The sequence below is a fragment of the Rattus norvegicus genome, chromosome X (assembly GCF_021556685.1).
Source record: "Rattus norvegicus strain SHRSP/BbbUtx chromosome X, alternate assembly SHRSP_T2T, whole genome shotgun sequence".
NCBI classification, from domain to species: domain Eukaryota; kingdom Metazoa; phylum Chordata; class Mammalia; order Rodentia; family Muridae; genus Rattus; species Rattus norvegicus.
Window position 1 is genome coordinate 57,792,165 of NC_141554.1, and position 21,302 is coordinate 57,813,466.

At 38.6% G+C, this 21,302-nt stretch overlaps 1 long non-coding RNA gene across 1 annotated transcript in view; it reads right to left on the reverse strand.

Annotated features, from left to right (window-relative positions):
- Positions 1-335: 335 nt before the first annotated feature.
- Xdh-ps1 (xanthine dehydrogenase, pseudogene 1) overlaps positions 336-21,302 on the reverse strand; it is a 29,693-nt gene continuing 8,726 nt past the window's right edge. Inside the window, exons 3-4 of the long non-coding RNA XR_015646977.1 lie at positions 7,397-7,462; positions 336-2,387 (exon numbers count right to left, since the gene is read on the reverse strand). This is a non-coding gene — a long non-coding RNA (xanthine dehydrogenase, pseudogene 1). The remainder of the gene's footprint in view (positions 2,388-7,396; positions 7,463-21,302) is intronic.

Consider the following 21,302-nt stretch of genomic DNA (forward strand, 5'->3'; position numbering starts at 1 on the left):
TCAGTCAGAAAACTGGACATAGCCTCTATATAGAAAGGTAGATATGAGGAAGGAGCTCCCTTTCTTTATCAAAAAGTAAAAATAGAATGCACAAAATTAGGTTACCACGTAGAACCATAAACCGAACTACCTACCTATAATAATCTGGAACTCCTAGGTCTGATTTTAGACTAGGGATTGGAAAAGTTGTTTCTAAAACATTGGAATATGAGCATTCATTAGTGAGAAATTTACTCAAAACTAATATTAAACCTGAAATGTACAAGGCCAGATAGAAGCGAATATTAAACCATCTACTTTTAACATCTATTTAATTTGGAGTACACAGGAGAATCTTATGAAAGATAATATTTATTAAAGATAAGCTCACAGAATGATAAATGAAGCATATGATAGTATTCTGTGCCCTGTGTGTTCAATGCTATTAATGAAAGTATCCATTCCAAAGAATGACATGAAATTAAACAAGTAAATAAGGTACCATCATTATCCTTTCTCTTTGCCTTTTCCTTTCTTCTTCCTCTTGAGCTTAACTAAAAAGTACTTATTTTCCTTTTAGGTTTTATTTTTATTGTTTGATAAATTTATGCATGCATATGATGTGTTTTGATCAAACCAATTGCCCATTTCCTTCCCTCCAATGCCTCCCTATCTCACCACCTTTCCCCTCATTTTCATGTGCTCATCTGTCACAAAGCCACGGAGTCCACTAAGTTATACCTATAAGTGAATGACTGTAGGATCATCTATATGGGTAGATGTGGATTGTTGTCTATATGTCCATGAGGGTAGGCACAAGATAAGGCAAGGCAGTGACAAAGCAATGTGGGTACAGTTTTGGAAAGGCTGGAGAGAGAGAAGAAGAAAAGAGAAGAGCCAAGATGGAGGCAGAGAAGGATGACCCAGATCTGCATAGCTTTAAATGACCACAAGTAGCTATGACTATTTCATAAGGGATGGAATTTTATAAGATAATTTGCCTTATCTAGGTGGGAAGTTTATATTAATATCAATTGGTTGTGCGTTTATTGTGTGGACATTTTGTGGAGTGAGAATTTACTGATAGAAATCTGATTGATAAAATTACAAGCCTCTAGAGGTTTTTTTTTTTTTTTTTTTTTTTGGTTCTTTTTTTTCGGAGCTGGGGACCGAACCCAGGGCCTTGCGCTTGCTAGGCAAGCACTCTACCACTGAGCCAAATCCCCAACCCCAAGCCTCTAGAGTTTTGATTTTACTGTGATACTGGGAATTGTGACTATAACCACAGGGGGTAGATAGCTGAATGTGGCAGGCATGGCAGTGGCCAGCACCATGAGAAATAGAAGGGTGGTCACTTCTGGGGCTAGCCATAGCGGTGAGATCACTGCAGGGCCCACAGAGTAGCTGGTGACAGTGTGGGATGGAAATTGGTAACTTGGCAAGTCAGGTGGAGACATTTTGCTGATTGAGATGAAAATATCCTGCAGTTGTAATGTGGTGCACCAGTGCCTGCAATAACGTGGGTGGGAGTATCTTTTTTATTATTTACTGCAACAGGTAGTCTCTCAGGGACCATATTCCTGAAGGAAACTGCCTCTCCATCTGCCAGAAGCCATGATTTGCCAATATCTCCTCAGCTGGGGATAGCGTTTTACCAGCCCCTCGTTATTCATGTTGGGAATTTTGTCTAGATTGACCCAGTGCAGGTTTTATGTGTGCAGTAACAGTCACTGTGAGCTCATTTGTGCATTTTTCTTATGTCTAGAAAACAGTTTCACTGCAGATGTCCAGGAACTCTGGCTCTTGCAATCATTTCATCATCTCTTTGGCAATGATCCCTGAGCTTTGAGTAGACATAAATGTCCCATTTGTGGTTATACATTCATAGTGTCTTATTCTCTACACGTTGTCCAGTTGTGGGTCTCTATATTAATCACCATCTGCTACAAAAAGCTTTTTTGATGAGGGTTGAGTGGCATGCTTATCTATATGTATAAAGATAAGAATTTAGAGGATAGTTAATTACTGTGTCAATTTAGTAGAATAATAGTATGAGGACCTCTCCTATGGCCTATGGCCTATCCACAGGTCTTTGTACTAGTAAACTACCACATATGAGGTCTGTCTGTAGAGCAGGCCTTAAATCCAATCAGAAAGCAATTTGTTACTCCCATAACACTCGTGGTATTTGACATCCATGGGTGTATCTTGCCAGGCCAGTTGTTACTGTAGAATGCAAAGTTCAGTTGGGTAATACTGTTGGTTACTTTTCTTCACCAATAACACTCATAGAAACTTCCATATGATGAAAAGTAGCTGGAGTTTATGAAGCTTCCAGATCAATACCAGCTTGATTTCTTCTATGACTCAAGTATGCACCTTCAGCAATAGAGTCTTGCCAGCAAGTTCTGGGGGATAATTAAGAATAATTAAAATAGCCTATGGAACACCACTGACCAAATACTCAAAGAAAGGGTAATCTATGTTTTGCTTTTTAGTTGATAGACTATGGTGTCTGTGGAACATGGTCCCTTTGTTTTGAAGTAACTTCCTTTAAATTCTTTTTATATAAATGCTTATATAAATGTTACAAGATGTTTCTATGGCATGTTGAAAGGTATTTAGTGCTTGTTACTGCTTTCCATGCTCCCTATTTTACACTGTCATCCCACACCCACCAAATTTTAACTTTCTCCATTGCTTCCCTAATCCCCTTTGTACTACAGTTTTTTATCTCTTTCCCTTTCCCTTTCCCCATGTCTCCTTACTAATTTCCTTCCTTCTATGGGTATAAAAATTTAAACATTCAAAGATAATGTATACATATGAGAGAATATAAAATATTTATCTTTCTGGATCTAGGTCACCTTACTTATAATGATTATTTCCATCTCCATCTATTTTTATGCAAATTTAAGTGAAATTTGATAATTTCACTTTTCTTTAGTATCCATTGTGTATATGTACCACATTTTCATAATCCATTCATCATCTGAGGGACCATGTAAAGTATCGTTTTTCCTTCATTTATAATTTTCATCTTGGAGGCTTACTGCTGTATAAGCTCATTCTTTCTAGCACTTTCTGAATTCTGGCTGGCTGATTCAACTCACAAGTTCTGGCTCAAACACCTCTCCAAGCTGACTGATTCAAACTGGCTTCTCTCAGCTTCTGACTGAATTGCTCTGCTTGGCCTCAAATTAATTTTAGTAATTTGTTCTCACCTTTGAGCTCATTCTCATTCTCTGGCTCATTCTGTCTTCACCCGTGTCTTGCTTACTCTCTCTGCAACCTACCTCTGTAAAACTGTCCTGGTAAAAACTGCCTCTGAACTCAACCAACTGAACTGCCAAGAACTCAACTCTACTGCATTGCACTCACTGCACTGACTCCCAACTGACTGAGCAGACCTGACTCACTCTTTCTCCCTGCATTCCTCTTACATAGCTTCTCTTTCCTGTGCTGTTCTCTTGTGAGTTGGGTGCATCCTATCTCTGACTCATTCTGTAAAATCTTTCTCTGACTTGTTACTTTTTCTGCCTCTCAATTAGACAGCACTTCCAGACATGGCTGCTTTCTTCTACAAACTTATTTTTACCTTCATTATTAGGAAATAAAGGTGTGTGCTATGGGTGTGTCCTATTTCAACCAAAGGAATTAAAGGTATGTGGCATGTCTACCTTTGAGAAGCTCTCAGAAACCTAGGTCTTTGGATGTGATCCCTTGCCAAAGCAGCCACGTTGCTGTATTAAAATTCCTCTATAGACATTTAAGCTGTTTTCATTTCCTGGCTATTTTGAATAGGTTAGCAATGAACATGCAAGAGCATGTGTCTCTGTAGCAGGGAATACCAAGAATCCATTCACTGGATTATGTGGTAGATCTCTTTCCAGCTTTTTAGAAACAGTTTGCATTTCCACCAAGAGTAAATAAATGTTCCTCTTGCCCCTTATTCCCACTAGCATTTACTGCCATTTATTTTTGTGATCTTAGCCATTCTGACTAGGGTAAGATAAATCACTGGAAAGAACTGTACATTGGGAATAGAAACTCAGCAGTTAAGAACATTTGTGACTCCTTCAGAAGACTCAAGTTTATCCCATCACCCGTATTAGGTGGACCACAAACACATGCAACTCCAGTTCCAAAGAACCTAATACCCTTTTCTGGCCTCCAGAGGTACCCAGACATACATTGCATGGCCACGCATGTGTTTGCAAACACACACACACACACACACACACACACACACACACACACACACACACACAAATAATTAAAATCCCTTTAAAAGGTTATCCCTCGATTTAGGCATTTTAAAAGCAGATTCTGACATAATGATGAGAGTACTAGTGTGACAGATATATAAAGCACATGTATGAGGACGTGTGTTTGGTGACTGTGATGCAAGTTTAATTATCATGAATTAAAGCTGTATAAACTCTCTGCATATCACCCTACCTACTCTTCAGTAAATCAGATGATGTGCATTATTTAGCTACTCATTACATGGATATTTGGAGCTTAACACCAAGGGGCATCTCTGGAAGAAAAGCATAAAACATGTATCTCAGAATTAACCTATAAAAGGTGTAAGGACATAGAGTTCTAATGAAGCCATATCATTTCTAATAGGAAGTATATTTATAATCCTTTATAATTATATGAAGGCTGTTCTCAGATCTGATTCCTGGCACTTCTGACCTCTGCATCACACAGAATTATTTATGGTGGTGGGGAGGTGGCAAAACCTTAAGATTCATAGATGAAGGTATAGGTCAGTGGAGAGAACACGCTGAAATGATGAAACTTAAAGGTCAAAAGATGTGGTATTGAGAGTCTCTACTATATAAACACTCTCAGCTATGCCTTTTCCCTTTCATTCTCTTTGCCTATACAGGGTTAGTGAGAATATGTTTGACGAATAGAAATCCACCTCAGGAATACATTTCTATATTTTACTTTCCCTTCTGACTCTTTTCTTTGCTAGACCTGGGGAGAGTTTGCATAACTTCAGTCAGTATGGATTGGTCTGGTCCTCTCCTAGAGCTCTTCAGGGCCTTGATTTTTGATATACAAATCACTGAGGGGCTCTTGAAGCCCCCACACACAAAGAAAACATTTTTGTCCATAAACAATATTTTTGCAAAAGGCATCAGAACCCTATCCGTAATATAAAATGATTATTATCTATATTCCTGTTCATTTTAGTAAGAAAAGAGCTGTGGGGTAAAAAAAAAAAGAGTCATTACCAATAAAATCACACCGATTTATATTGTAAAATATTGTCCTGCTGCTTCACAGATTCAGGCATTATGTTCCACAAATCATTTTTAATCCAGGTTTGAGTCTCCATAGCCACTGAACAGATAATCTCAATCATAATTGCAATAAATCCCCTTTTAAGGTTATATGAGGGTCCAGGTACCTTGTCAGAACAGGGGGAAAGGGCCCTGTTTAGTTAAGAATTAGATTTCTCCTAAGGAGTAGTCTGTCTTTGTCCTGACTCCTACAGGTAAACTAAATATTTGGATTTCAGGAGTGATGGAAGTGTGTTTGCAACCCATAATGGGTCATATGGGCTTTAACTGATAACCTATGCTAAGGTGATAAGGTCAGGATGTGGAATACCACATTAGACAGTCTTTCAATGGGGGGGGGGGGCACACAAACAGAAATGACCAACCATGTGATATGGTGTGAGTTCTAGAGTTTTCATTCAATGTTACCAAATCATGCTTAGACAATAAAATCTCAATAGAAATTTTGGTCACCAAAATTCAAATAAAAGTCCTGAGCTGACAATTGGCCCGTAATATTATTGGCAGTACTCTGTGGATGTTGTTTGACATCAATATGTGCTGACAACTATGGGAACTTCATGTTTGAAGTATTTTGCACATGCACCCACTGTCTTCTTTGTTTGGTTATATTATGTCCATTTCTTATAACAAATGAGGCAGAGTATGATCTATTTCAGTGACTTCTGTGACTCTTTTTAATTAGTCAATTACAGAACCCAAGGGTGGGTTGGTGAAAAATATTGAACTTGTAGTTGATACTAGAGCCTTGGGAAGATTTGGCAATCTGGAAGTCTGTGCCCTAAGCCTCACTATTTGAGTGACTGTAATCCTTAGCATTCAGTTATCTGTGGCTGATTGGTTTATTGTTAAAATATGCATTTTCTTTGATGTACAACAATTCTTTGCTTTCATCCTTTGCCTGTGTCACAGAATTCAGAGGTGAAGCTATTCATAACTGGGGTTTATTATTCCTATATATACTTTGTGCTGACTCCCTTGAGTATTTCTGTGTCCTTTAGTCTCTGCCAAATACCCACCCCCTCTCTCCTTATCATCAAAAATTATTCATAGCATATGCATATTCAGTAGGACAGTTCACAATAGCCTCAAAGTGGAAACAATCCAAATGTCCATCAGAAATAGAATGGATAAATAAATTGTGGTATAGTTATACAATGAGATATTATATAGCAACATGAATGAACAAACTAAATGACAACAACAACACAGATGGATTTTTATAAAAAATGATATTAAAAGAAAGAAACTAGAAATAAGAGTATTAATTGTATGGTTTCATATAAGCCATGCTAATCTGAAGTATTCTAAGTCAGTATAATGGTTATTCAAGAGGGCAGAGCCTGAAAATCACATGCAAAGTATACTTCTGAGATTCTGGAAACATTCTCTTTCTTGACCCAGATATGTTTTACATGTATGTTATCACTTGAACAAAGATAATGAAGCTGTAAATATGGGATTTGTGATTTTTTTTGTATGTGTTTCATACCCAAACAAATATATGTAACCATAACACTCCTTTCTCCTTTTGCCTTTAAGAATACTTGTTTTCAGTTGTTTCATAGTTTAGGAAAAAAAATCAGGATAAGAGGTATTGCATGTGACTTCTGCTTAAGGTGATCAACTCGTCCAGGCTTGCCAGGGAATTTTCTGATTTTATCACCAAGAGTTCTGTGTGTTATAACTATTCCCTACACTAAAATACTAAGTAAAGTAGGACAGCTGGTGCTGTGGTTTGAATGAGCTCCTCAAAGTTCTTGCACTAGTAAATTAATCAGCAGTTTTAACTATTGGAGTCACTAGCAGGTGGGCCACTGGGAAGTAATTGGGCTGAGATGTCATAGAGTTGGGTCCCCATTACAAGAATGGCCTTAGAGGAAGAGGAACAGAGACTTGAGCTTATCCAGTCCCTTTCATCATTTGATACAATCTCTAAGGCTATGCCGCAGCAAAAAGACCCTCACCAAATGCCACATCTTCATACTGGATTGCTCAATCTCCAAAACTATGACAAAACAACTTTCTTTTCGCTGTGAATTGTCCAGTCCAATGTATTTTTATGATAACAGTAAAAAAGTAAAGCACTTACTCACCCTAGTTGTTTCCACAAATAAGCTCTAAAATCTTCTCTGGGAAGGTATTCAAAACAACTGATTAACCTGAAATGGGAAGAAGAAAATGGGCTGGAAGAATACACACTATGATCTCAATATTAACAACTATTTGTAGTTTACTCATCACAGGCAGCAAAAACTCGCTCTGGGAAATTAGAGACTTGGTGTATCACTTTGAAGAATCAGAATCCCTATTAATATAAAAGCTTGAGTCACATGCACACATACACACCTACACACATACTACCATCATCTGAAGCTGGATCCAGAGGGAGATGCTGAGTTAGAAAGTTTACTTTTAAAAAGGTCAAGTTATTCTGCCTGAAGTTCTTACAGACAAGTGATTTTAGAGATAGAGTTCCCTTGAGCTCTAAAGGAAATGCTGTTATAATACAAATAAACCTTCATGCAACTATGCTGTGACATTTGATACCAGAGAGTATATGACTGAAAATACATAGCACCATTCTGCCTTTTTTTCAAATGAAAAGGGAACTGTCAGCGACAACTATTATAACTTGCAAGGACAAAACCCAAATCATGTGAATTTCCACATATAGTTAAAAGTAACGAGGCTGCTTGGGGTGGGGTGGGGGGGACAGGGTGGTAGCATTGAGCTGCAGAATAACTACCAAACAGAAATATTATGTTTAATGACCAAACATTTTCAAAATGGAAAGTCAAAGACAAAAAGGAGAAAGAGGACTCCATTTAAATTAAATTTAGCTAATGTCTCTTAAAGTGTTATTTCTTTAAAGTCTTCTATTACACAATGATTAAATGTGCTCCCACACAGCTCTGATTAAAAACACTTTGTGGGGCTCAGCTTTCCTATTCCAGTTCTATAGCACTTAATGTTCCCTCCAAAATTGCTTTGGGGAAAGCAATCTCATGTCAAGGAAATGAATTCAAAAGTGTTTCCCTATAAGGGCTGAGGGAGAGTCTCACCTTCACTCCACACCTTGGTAAATAGCAAGCTTCAGATTGCTTTGAAAAATTTGCAAAATAAATCCACAGATCTTGATATTGAATGAGGCAATCTTTAGATCCTTCACAAAGACATGTGATCTTTACAGCTATTATTACTAACATCCCTTAGCAAAATACACTTGTAACCCAGGGAAACTCTCTGAATATAATGCTTTGTTTTTACTTTCTCAAAAAAATAGAATTTCATTAATTCTTTGAGAATTTCATACAATGTATTTCGATCATTTCCCTGTCCTCCAAATCTTTCCAGATCCACCCTCACCTCGGTACCCACTCAACTTTGGATTGTTTCTCTTCTTTTTAAGTCCATGGGGTTCAGTTCCTGTTGCCCAAATATTCCTAGGTGTGAGTCCTTGCCTAGAGTGGTCGATCTACCAGGGATTATACTCTTAAAGAAAACTGTTCATCTACCAACAGCTATCAAATGCCAGTAGAGCTTCAGGTCTCCCTCCATGCTTGGATTCTGTCTAGCTTGAACTTGCACAGGTCTGTGCACGCTATCACAACCACTGTTGAGTTCATATGTGAAGCTGCTATCCTGTGTCTGGAGAACAGTTGCCTTGAAGTCAGTTGCCACCTCTAACTCTTTATTTTTTTCATGTGTGATGCTTATTTTATTAGAAACATTTTATAATAGTTTTTTTTCTGTTTTTTTTTCTTTTTTTCGGAGCTGGGGACCGAACCCAGGGCCTTGCGCTCGCTAGGCAAGCGCTCTACCGCTGAGCTAAATCCTCAACCCTTATAATAGTTTTTATTGGATATTTTCTTTATTTACATTCCAAATTCTATCCCCTTTCCCGGTTTCCCCTCCAGAAACCCCCCAGCCCAAACCCCCTTCCCCTGCTTCTAAAAAGGTGTTCCCCCATCCACCCACCCACTCACTCCTGCCTCCCCACTCTGGCATTCCCACACATAGGGCATCGAGCCTTCACAGAACCAAGGGCCTCTCCTCCCATTGATGCCTGACAAGGCCATCCTCTGCTACATATGCAGCTAGAGCCAGGAGTAGCTCTCCAGTTGGTGGCTTGGTCCCTGGGAGCTCTGGAGGGTCTGGTTGGTTGCTATTGTTGTTCTTCCTAAGGGGTTGTAAACCCCTTCAGCTCCTTCAGTCCTTTCTCTAACTCCTCCATTTGGGGTCCCTGTGCTCAGTCTGATGGGTAGCTGCAAGCATCCACCTCTGCATTTGTCAGGCTCTGACAAAGCCTCTCAGGAGACAACTATGTCAGGCTCCTGTCAGCATGCAATTCCTGGCATCAGCAATAGTGTCTGGGTTTGGTGATTGTATGTGGGACTGGATGTGGGACAGTCTCTGGATGGCCTTTCCTTCAGTCTCTGCTCCACTCTTTGTCTCCATATTTCCTCCTGTGTATTTTGTTCCCCCTTCTAAGAAAAATGGAAGAATCTTTCCACCTCTCTTCCATGATGATCCTTGAGCATTGTTGGGTAAGGCAAGATATAAGTATTTGATTATGGGCTGGGCACTACACCGTCTTATTCTCTGAACATTGACCAGTTCGAAGCACTTGCTTTTATAAAAATACCCCTTTCAGAGGTCATACTTGAAACTTCAGAACTGTTATGCATATTATGCATCTAAATATTGAACATGCATAACTTGGTATTCAGTCACACACTGCAAAAGATTTCTCTATAGGTTCCTGGATCTTTTCTAGCTGTCTGCTCTCTTCTACCACTTTGTCCATTATGCATGTGCAATAACCTCCACTGGCCAATGTTTCTGGACTTATGGGCAATGGTGTGTATTGGTGCAGCGTGGTTGGCTATGTGTCTGTTGAGGAATAGATGCCACATAACTTCTTTTACACGTGGCTGTATTATCATTTTCTCTAAATGGATCTTCTTACAAAACCCATAGTTCAACATAATTCCATGGGACATTATCCATCTATATGACACAAGAGATTCTATTCAGTTGAATTTCTTTGGTGTCCAGGTCCTGTGTCACCTTCTATTCTCTTTGCTGAAAGAAAGAGCAGTCACATGTTCATATTTTACTAAAACCATGGCATCTATGATTTCTCATGTTTTCCCATCAGTAAAAATATTTCAGTCTCATACCTTGAATTTATCTTTATTTAGAGAATGTGTTCATCTATATACATGTATACACCATACCCTATATGAAGAAAAAATAAAATCCAATAGAATTAAAAGGTAAATGAATAACTGTATGATTGGCAACTTAAATACCACTTTTTCAGTAGCCAGTATATTAAATAAGCATAGAACCAGAAATATAGAGAAAATTTGAACACTACTAACATGATCATCAAGTATTATGAACTAAGAACAGAATACAGTAGAACATATAGTAACATATAGAACATTTACCAAGGTTGAACATATTCTGGTTCATGAGCAAATCTTACTACGTTTAAAAGAGTACAAATTATACACTATGTTGTATGAAAAAATGGAATTGAATAAGAAAACAGTAAGAAAAAAGATCTCTAAACATCCATCAAATAGTATAACTCCAACTAATGCATTATTAGATCAAAGAAGTAAAATGTTAAACTGGAAAGTATTTTGAACTCTAAAGGGGAAATATGGCAAATTAAATTTTATGGAATACATCTAAAGCCATGCCTGGAAAAAATGAGTTCCAGTACAAAATCAGAAAAGACATCTCAAATCAATGGCCCGAGTTAGCATTCCACTTCTAAAAGCTGCTTGACACCATGTATGACATAGGGATTCTTCTTTGTCTGTAATCCCTTCTTGGAGATTCTTGCTCAGATTATGACTATTGGATTCTTTCGCTAACAGGCTAGTAATAGAAAATGAATCATATTTCTTTATTCTTTACCCCCTGTCAACTAGAATGTAAGCCCCTATGCCCAAGTAACCTCCCACTAGAGACTTGAGCAAAACCATGTTCAGATTTAGGAGGAAAGACATACAGAGAAGGCCACTGCAACTAGTCAGGCAAAACAGTGTTCATTGTTTACTATGAACTAGTAAGCTATCTACTTTGAAAAGATCAACGCAGTTTAGAGTACATCTTTATCAATTTATGCTACCATAAACATTCCGTATATTGAGAAACTTAAACAACAGAAGTGTGTTTTGTTTTGTTTGTTTGTTTTGCTACTTGTGGACTAGAAGGTCATAGATCAATGTGTACAGTGATTTGCTTCCTGGTCAGGACTTCGTCCATAAATTTTTAGATATCTACCTTTTTATTATGTTCTCACATGGGCTTTTTACTCCATGTGTGGGAAGAAAGTAATGATGTCCTCTTCACCTCATCTCCCCTCTCCTCTTCATTCTCTTCTTCCTCTCTTCCTTTATCCTCTGATCCTTCTCCTCCTCCTCTTTTTAAATAATTTTTATTAAATTTATTTATTTATTCACTTTACAACCCAGTGTCAGCCCTTCCTCTCCTCCTAGTACCCCCTCGTGTAAATCTTTCCCCCATTTCCCTTAGAAGGAGAACTCCCCCCCATGTCAACCCTCCATACTCATCTCACCCTCACCCCATCCCCCACCTCCTACCTCTACTCCCTCTATCCTCCCACCCTCCACATTAAGGTGCTGCTGAACTAGGCATATCCTCTCCTACTGAGGCCTGACAAGCCTGTCCATTTCCAGGCTTGGGATCCACAGGCAGATAGGCAACAGGCTCAGGATAGTTCCTGCTCCAGTTGTTTGGTGGGAGACCAGCATGAAGACCAAGCTGACCATTTGCTACATACGTGCAGGGGGTCTAGGTGCAGCCTATGCTCACTCTGGTTGGTGATTCAGTCACTGGGAGCCCCCAAGGGTCCAGGTTACTTGACTCTATTGGTCTTCCTATGGAGTCCCTGTCCTCTTTGGGTCCTTCAATCTTTCTTACAACTTTTCTGTAAGATTCTCCAAGCTCCATCTACTGCTTGGGTATGAGTCTCTGCATCTCTTTCCATTGGCTGTTGGGTGGAGCCTCTCAGCGAACATTTATGGCAGGTTCCTGTTTGCAGAGTATCATTAATAGTGTCAGGGATTAGTTCTTGACTACGGGATATGTCTCAAGTTAGGCCAGTATTGCTTGGCCATTCCCTCAGACTCTCCTCTGTCTTTGTTCCTGCACATCTTGTAGGGAAGACACATTTTGGGTCAAAGGCTTTGTGGGTGGGTTGTTGCCTTTTATTCTTCCACTAGGAGTCCTCTCGGGTTATAGGAAGTGGCCACTTGCATGGTGTGTACTTATTTATTTATTCATTCATTTATTATTCACTCTACAACCCAGTGGATATTAGACATAAAGTACAGGATAACCACGTTATAGTCAACAGACCTAAAGAAGCCAAATATCAAGGACAGCACAAGGGAGGATGGTTGAATCTTTCTGAGAAGGAGAAACAAAACAGATATTGGAGGTGGATGGAAGGAGGGAACTGGATGGAAAAGGGGATGGGGGAGAGCGGGGCAGAGGGTGGGTCATATGTAGAAAGAGCTGAGAGAGAGAAGGGAGATCAGGTTGGAGGGGCAGGGACAATCTCTAGGAAGTACAAGAGATCTGGGATAGGAGAGGCCCCAGAAGGTCTAAAGGGGCAACTCTAGCTGAGACTCTTAGCAGTGGGAGAATAACCTCCTCCTCCTCTTCCTGTTAATACTGACACTATTATGCCATCACTTCCATCATCTCTACCAAAGCCCCATTACCAAATACCATTGCATTGGAGGTTGTGACTTCAAAACATTCAATTACTCTTACTAAATAGCTGCCTTAGAGATCTGTAACAATATATACTGCTAGTGACCAATTCTGTATTTTGTTATCAATAATACTAAGGCCAATGCTAGAAAACCTTATTACAACTTTTCTTTTTAAAATCTTAGTGGTGCTAATGATCAAAACCAAATCCTTGTGTACAGTAAGCACCAAGCCCCAGAACATGGCTTTCTAAAAACTAAACATGCCCTGATTGTTAAATACTTTCAAGTCTTGCTTTTGAAAACCAACAGCTACATGACTTTACACGGGTTACATCTCTGAATATCAATTTCTACATTGGCAAAACAAAAATAACAACAACATCCTGGTAAGCCTTGGTTGTCAACTTGACACAGTTTAGAGTCATCCTAGAGAAGAGCCATCCAAAGAAGTCACAATTAAGGAATGGACTAAATCAGTTTCATCTGTGGCCATGTCTACAAAGAATTCTCTTGATTATTGATTCCAACAGGAGGGTGCAACCCATGGTGGCCAGCACCATCCCTGCACCAGGTGGTCTTAAGCATTCTAAAAATAGCTAGCTAAGCATGAGCAAGTCAGAAAGTGAGCCAGCAAGCAGCATTCTTCCATTGGATCTGATTCAACTTTCTGCTTAAGTTCCTGCCTTGATGTCCCTCAGTGATGGATTGTGACCTGAAGCATAAAGCCAAATAAACACTTTCCTTCCCAAGTTTTGCTCCGTCCATTTTATCACAGGAACAGAATGAAACTAGAACAAATAGAAACTACTTATCAACTTTTTTGTAGAACTAAAAGACTCTGTATAGGAAGAACACTTGAAAATGCTTATTTTGGTACTGTTTCCAGCCATTTGGATCAGTGTCTCCTGGACTATCTTCTATCAGAGACATCATATCACATAACTGTGTTTTCACATGTTATGGCCTTACTCTTCTCCCCTGGTATGAATATTTGGAGACACTAAATGTGGTTAAATGCCTTTTCATCAAATATAGAGGCTTTCATGACATCAAAGTCCAAATTACATTATACTATTATGCTTTCTTGTTAGCCTTGAAAAAATAATCTTCTTTTAACTTCTTTTGCTAAATGTTTTCTAGTGCACTTAAGGATTATTAAAAAGAAAACCCAGGCATGATGACTCATGGCTATAATCCTAGGCAACAAGGATGCACTTTTGAGATCAGCTTGGAATACACAGTGAGAATTTGTTTTACAAAAGAAAACAGACCAACCAACAAACCAACAACAAATAACAAAACAAAACACAATCAAACAAATAGTGCTAAAGAAAATACATTTTATTACCTCAATAAATATCTATTGAGTCTCCATCACATGTGTTCTAGGTACCAGGTGTGTAACTATGAGCAAGACAAACAACCCCTCCCCATATTTCATAATCCTGTACATAACTATAATAGTATATGTGCCTTAAAGTCTGTTGCTTTTTTTTTTCTAGAACTTCTGCCTAGGTTGGTCACTATTCCCGTCTCAAATATAAATTGCTATTTAGTTTGTATTTTGACAGTGTAGATTAGTAAAAGTATCTTTAGGACTTAAATTAAATTAATATGGAGTACATTTATCAGAAGAAATGAAAATCAAGGAAATTACATATAATAAAGCAGAGGAGCATGCTGAGAAGCGATGAGATAATATCTGTGACAATCATGAATTTTTTATGTTCTCTGAAGGATTTCCTTCTAATGTAATAGTAGAAGAAACATCTTGCAGTATTTGGAACATTATGAGCTCCAAATATGCATTAAATATATCTAATAGAAGATAACATGCTTTCAGAAGTAACTTCAGTATCCAACAAGCACACTGACAAGTTATAATGGTGCATTGGTTTGATCATTTTTTGTACATTTTAAAGTAAGCATGTGTTTTGCTTGACTTTCAAAATCAAGTTCTTCATCTGTTTTTTGACAGGACCCATAAATTCAGTTTCATTGCTAGTTACAATATAATCTTTAGACATCCATATGAGTCATGAAAAACTAGCAAACATTTAGCTATCATTTTTTCATGTGGGGGAGGCTGTCTGGATTTCCTTTTTACAGTGAGTTCTTTCATACCATACAATATGGCAATCTGAGGATGCCAGTTTTCCACTTCACTGGCCCCATGCCTCGTGCAAGTTGCTGACTCACTTGTTGGAATAGAATAAAGAATCAGATGAGTTTTCACAGGGACTGATAGTATTCCTTCCATATCCCTTTTACCCTTGTCCCAAGGAATTAGAATCTTTCATTCTGCATAGCGTCAAAAAAGTCAGCAATATCTTAAAAGGAAACTCACAAATGTTGGAAGCCAGAACATTGGAGAAGTAAACTAGAGTAAAAATGTGAGGGGAATATGCGCTGTATCTTGCTAGCTTTGGCAACATCCTATAGTGGGATGAACTCTGATCATAACTAGCCAGACAACACCAAATAAAAGAGAATATAGCTCAGTCGGGAGGACACCCTTTGCCTATGACCTGCAATGTCAGAGTCCCATGTAATTGAAAAAGCCAACTACTTTCTCCTAGTTACTAGGTTTCCCCAGTGAATCAATTTATAAAGGCTTCACAAAAGGGAGGCCTTAGCCAGTGATAATGGTGGCTCCTCGAGCCACTTTCCTCCTTGACCAGTAAATGAGAGTAAGGGTTAGAAAAGGTCATATTAGAGCTTTTAACTTCTCAGCCAGACTCATTAAGGAAGACCTTCAGGAAGCAGCAATTAAGTTGAAGAAGAGAAAATGAGTTAACACAGAGATGGTGACAGAGGAAGAGATTTTGCCTGGAAGAGATCTTGGGCAGGGATTACTTCTATATGTAACTGACAAGGAGCAAACAGACCAGAATCCAATTAGGTTAGAATGGATCCAAGAGGCAAAGAAACCAAAAGCTTTGCCTACAATTTTTTGTGATGATTAGAGTGCCCCAAATAGTGTTGGCCCCCTACAAATGCTCAGCAGGAAATAACTTGTCAAAGCTGAGCAATTGCCAAGAAAAGACTACTGCAGATGTGACCTTAGTAATCAATGGAAATGAACTATCTGGAGGGCAGAAAACAAAGCGAAGGACTGTCAGAAGACATATTTAACTAAGGAACTTAATACAATGCTAGACAAGGGGCTTTTGTACTTCCAAGCCAATTAGGCCTTAATAATTATTATAAGTCAATGACTTGTGAGTCATTCTACTTCTTTTCTTTCAACATCATTTTTGGTTCTTTTCTTTCTTTTTTCTTTTTTCTTTCTTTTTTTTTTTTACTTTATTCCTACACCAACAGTACATTATAGAGGGGACACAGGCACGTATGTGTTTGCTTGCTTAAAAAAATAAAATTCAGTATTACTAGGAAACACATGTGACCATCATATAGGGAATCCTACCTTACTCAGAGGTCCTATATTGAGAAGTGTGTAGTAACAGGATTGTACTTTGGAGCTCTGTCTTTGGTAACTCAGTAGAGTCTAGGTAGGAAGGAGGATACACACAGCTGTTCGCATGACCATAATAGCATAATACAGGCTAATAATTCTTTCCACATATATGCTTTATCTGTCTCCTGAGAGGCTTGGTCGAGCAGTAGATGGAGGCAGATGCAGAGACCCATAGCCAAACATTAGCCTGGGAAATCCTGTGGAAGAGTGGAGGAAATCACTCCACTAGTAGAAGTGAGCAAATCAGAGGGAGTCAAGAAGACCCACATAGTCAAATAACCTGAGACCATGTGGGCCCGAGAGCCTGGGCTACCAAACAGAGAGCATGCAGGAGCTGCACCTGGACCCCCCCTCCACATTTGTAGCAAATGCATACCTTGGTCTTCATGTGAATCTCCTAACAATAGGAGTGGGGGCTGTCTCTGTCTCTGTTGCCTGCCATTGAATCTCTTTCCCCTATAATTAGACTGCCTGGTTGGGCCTCAGTGGGAAAGATGTGCCTAGACTTAATTAAATTAGATGCCCCAGGATGGGATGGCACCCAAGGAGGGGCACCCCTTTTCTGAGGAGAAGGGGAGGAGCCAATAGAAGGAGGCATTTGTAAGGTTAGGCTTGGAAAGAGAAGAGAAGAGGAAGGGGGGTTGTGATCAGAATGTAAAGTGAATAAAAAAGTTAAAATAAAAAAAATATGTTTGTTTCTTCCACACTCAGTGAATTTTGATCTGCATCCAAAAGAATACTTCTTTTCCAAGTCTGCTTTGCAACTATATTTGCTCATCAGACCAAATTCTAGTCAGGTTTATATCATAAACTTACACAAATACATGTGTGTGTAACTTCACTGCTGTAATCCTAACTTTTGGCATAAGATCTCACAGTCAGTTACTGACTCCCCTTATTATTTCTTAATTGAAGACATGAAGAAAGACATGGAAAGTAGTTATGGCACAATGGTATGACTATAGATAATTTGATTAAAATTTTTAAATAATTATCAAAATAATTTTACTATAAATCCATGTTTTATTCGTAATTTTCTAACTGATTATGCAGTTTTCATTTGTTTTGAAACAAGTTCTTATTATACAGCCCTAGTTGACATAAAAATTGCCTGTAGATCAGGCTAGCATTAAATTTGCACCAATACTCCTGCCTTTGCCTCTGCTTCTATTTCCCAACATTACAGCTGTGCATCAGAACTAAATATGCTAAGTAGCGTAAACAATTTGATCACGCCCCCCTTATAGGATTGACAGTTGCTCTAACTTTTCAATTTTCTTTAGCTGGAGTTGCACCATGTAAAACAAGAAAAAGAGAGATATGCTCTCTGACCCCTGTTGCTTGAGAGTTTTGTTTTGTTTTTGGAACTGTTTTCGCTTTATAGTCTAGGCTGACCTAGAGGTCTACCTGTCTCAATTTCCCAAGTTATGAAATTATTGGTATATGCTATAGTACCTGGTTTTGATATTGTTTCTAATAAACTATATTGTGTTTTTCCCTTTCCTTTAGTGTTTTTAATTCTAAATGGAGGAAAAGAAGTCCCAGAAAGAAACTATAAGCTTTCCAGAATCTCAATCTATGTGTCTTAATTATTGCTTCCAATTAAAATCCTGGTTTACCTAGGAAAGATAGTATATTTAAAATATTCTAAAATTATCTGAATTAAATTCAAATTGTTAAGCGCACCCCCAAAATAAACTAAACATCCAAAGGATCACATGGCTATTGCCATAAAACTACAAGTATGTTAGCCCATGTGATAGCCGGAAGTCATCTAAGGCAAATAAACCTATGAAGTCATATGCCCATTGAATAGAAACTTGAGCTCAGAGGATTGTCCAAAGTCACAGAGATCGTCAAAGGATTGGGGATAGGTTTAGGTTTCTGACTCCTCGTGCAGTATCAAAGTAACGTTTACCTCATTCTAGTTCAAAAGTACTATGTGTGCAATTTATTAGCTGCCCCCAAATTATACCCTGCCTAAGGAATATAGCTATTTTTCCACATAGGCTGGAATAACAACACAATGAACCCAATTTCAAAGGGAACATATTGTGTCAAAGTTTATTTACCAATACCTAATCTCTTACAACACAGGACCCTGGAGTATCAGCTGTTTCCGTCCTTCATGATATTGTGGCCGATGCAGAGTTAAATGGAGTTGCCGCTCAGCATTATTGGAAAAGGTACAGGGAAAAAACTCAAAATCTAAAACTTGAAGTGCACTTTATCCTGAACAAATATTACTTTCACAACCTCATTTAAAAAAAAAAAACCCTGTAAACTGAATGACCATGATGGTTTCTGTCCTCAAGAAGACCCACTCTCACGCATGCCATCTGTTATCTCTTAGCTCTTCTTTCTCATCCCTCTGGCCTTGTAACGAATCCAAAGTCTGTGAAGTTCGAAATGGTTCTTGTGCCGTCATCAGTTTCTGATGAGGAGCACAAGCCCTAGTAATCAATAAAGGATCTTCTTATGTGCTAAAAGGGAATACTATTTTGAAGGCTTTGTTTTTTTCTTGGTTAAATTGGAAAAATGATAAACTTTAAGTTTAAGGAATAAACAGGTTATTGCTGTTAATGGCTTGAGAAAGTTGAGTACTCATGCTAGGAAATCATTATGGATTGACCACAGGAGCATAGCTGAGACCCCTTTCTCCTGGGTAGACCAAAAAGCAAAAAGCAGGTAATTCTGGGGCTCAGCTCACTTTATTTTGATTCAACCCAGGATTCCAACCTAACCCATGGAGCGTCCTAATTTTATCTTTATTTTTAAATTTCATGTAAGTTATTTCATGTACAACAACTGGATTTGCAATCACTCTTTTTGTTTTAATCATCTTTTGAGACCAGTTCTCACTATGTGGCCCAACTGGCCTCAGACTCCCAATTCTCTTGCCTCACCACTCATGTTTATCACAGGTTTCCATATATCTTTCTTTAGGAAAAAAAAAAACCTCAGAGAACTCTATCTCATAACTTTTTCTAACCCCACTCCCTCAAACACATGTAGACTCCTCATAGCTTCTACAACATCAAATGCTTGAACTACAGCTTCATTTTGAACATTTTTGGTGCTTATTAGTTTATGTGACATTTTCCTCTAATAGACTGGAAATACCTTGAAGCCAGAGATTTTGTCTGATTTGTCTCTGTATCCTCAGAGCCTGGCTCTGTGAATGTTTGTTGAACAATGAATGAATCCCTAAGGCTATGAGTAAATGATTCTCACTGTTTCTGGCGTTCCTGGCAGAGAGCTCATTACAATGGGGAAAGAAAGAGCCAAATTCCCTTCTATGCTGGACCAGTTACCTAGCACCTTGGGCAATTCTCTTAACCTCAATTTTCATCTGTCAAACACCTCTTTGTACTGTTACATGTTTACTATGAAAAAGAAACTGTGTTCCACAAAGACCTAAAGACCATCTAGAAAAGAGAGTAGCTAAAACCAGTTTTATACTTATTAAAGAGTTTAGCCATAGTCTTGCCAAAAATAAAGACTACAAGACTGGGGAGATAGTTGACTTGGTAGAGTGCTTGCTTTGTAAGTGTAGATCCCCAGAACTAGTGTACAAGCTGGGCCTGAGAATAGTGTACACTCTTGAACTTGTGAGGACATATCAGAAACACATTCCAGGGCTCAGTGGCCAGTCAGTGTAGCCAAACCTTTAAGCTTTACCTTCAGTAAGAGGGCCTGTCTCAAATAAAGTGGAGCATAATAGGGTAGGACACACACACACACACACACACACACACACACACACACACGTCGGGGGGGAGGCAGGCAGGCAGACAGACAGACAGACTGACACAGAGAGACAAAGAGAGAAACAGGAACAGAAACAGACACAGATACAGACAGGCAAGCCAGAGAGAGACAGAGAGACGGAGAGTTCTCAGGTACAACATTTGGAAAGTAGCACTGATACTTAAACATTGATTTAAGCAATATTTAAGAGGATAGGTTTACATCTTACCTTTGTGCATATTTCTTGGTATCCTCTTAGGTTTGCCTAAATTGTTTCTTTCTGTAGAATTACAATTAATTTAATCGAGGCTTTTTGGGTACCTACATCTTGAGTGCTTGTTATATTAAATGAAGAGCCCTAAGCTCTAGGCACAAATTGGCTTCTTCTTAAATTTATTTTTTTGTAATGCCTTCTCCACACTCCTGGTCTTCAATGTTCAAATTATATATTTCTATATGTATTCATCAGTGGTATATAAGTCTAGACTCTGTTGTTTACAAGTGATAGAAGTTTATTCCTTGTTACATAAAAGGAGACTGTATTAGTTCACGTAACTGAATAGTTTTGGGGGGATAAGGGTGGTTTTAGGTGTTCCATCACACAGGACTTATCCTCTAAACCTACGGAGTCTGCCAGGCCTTTGAGACTCACCTTTCAGTTCACTTGCTTTGGATTGGAATTATTCTTTAGACAATGTTCGCTTTGTGGTGCTGAATTGGTAGCAGTCGGTTCCAAGTAAATATTACAACCTTTCAGGAAAATGAAAACAAGCCCATATGCGTGTCTGCGTCTAAGTCATGGGCTTACTCTTGAGCCACTCACAGTGGCCTGGAGGATGACAAGGCTCTGAGTGACCAGGAGTGAGTTGGAGACTACTTTGTCACAGATTTACATATGCTTAAAAGTGGTAGCATTCTTCTCTAACTCACTAATACAAATCTGGGGTAACTGTTAGAAGGGCTAGTATACAATAGACACGAAAACATCTTAGTCTGCAACATGTCCTT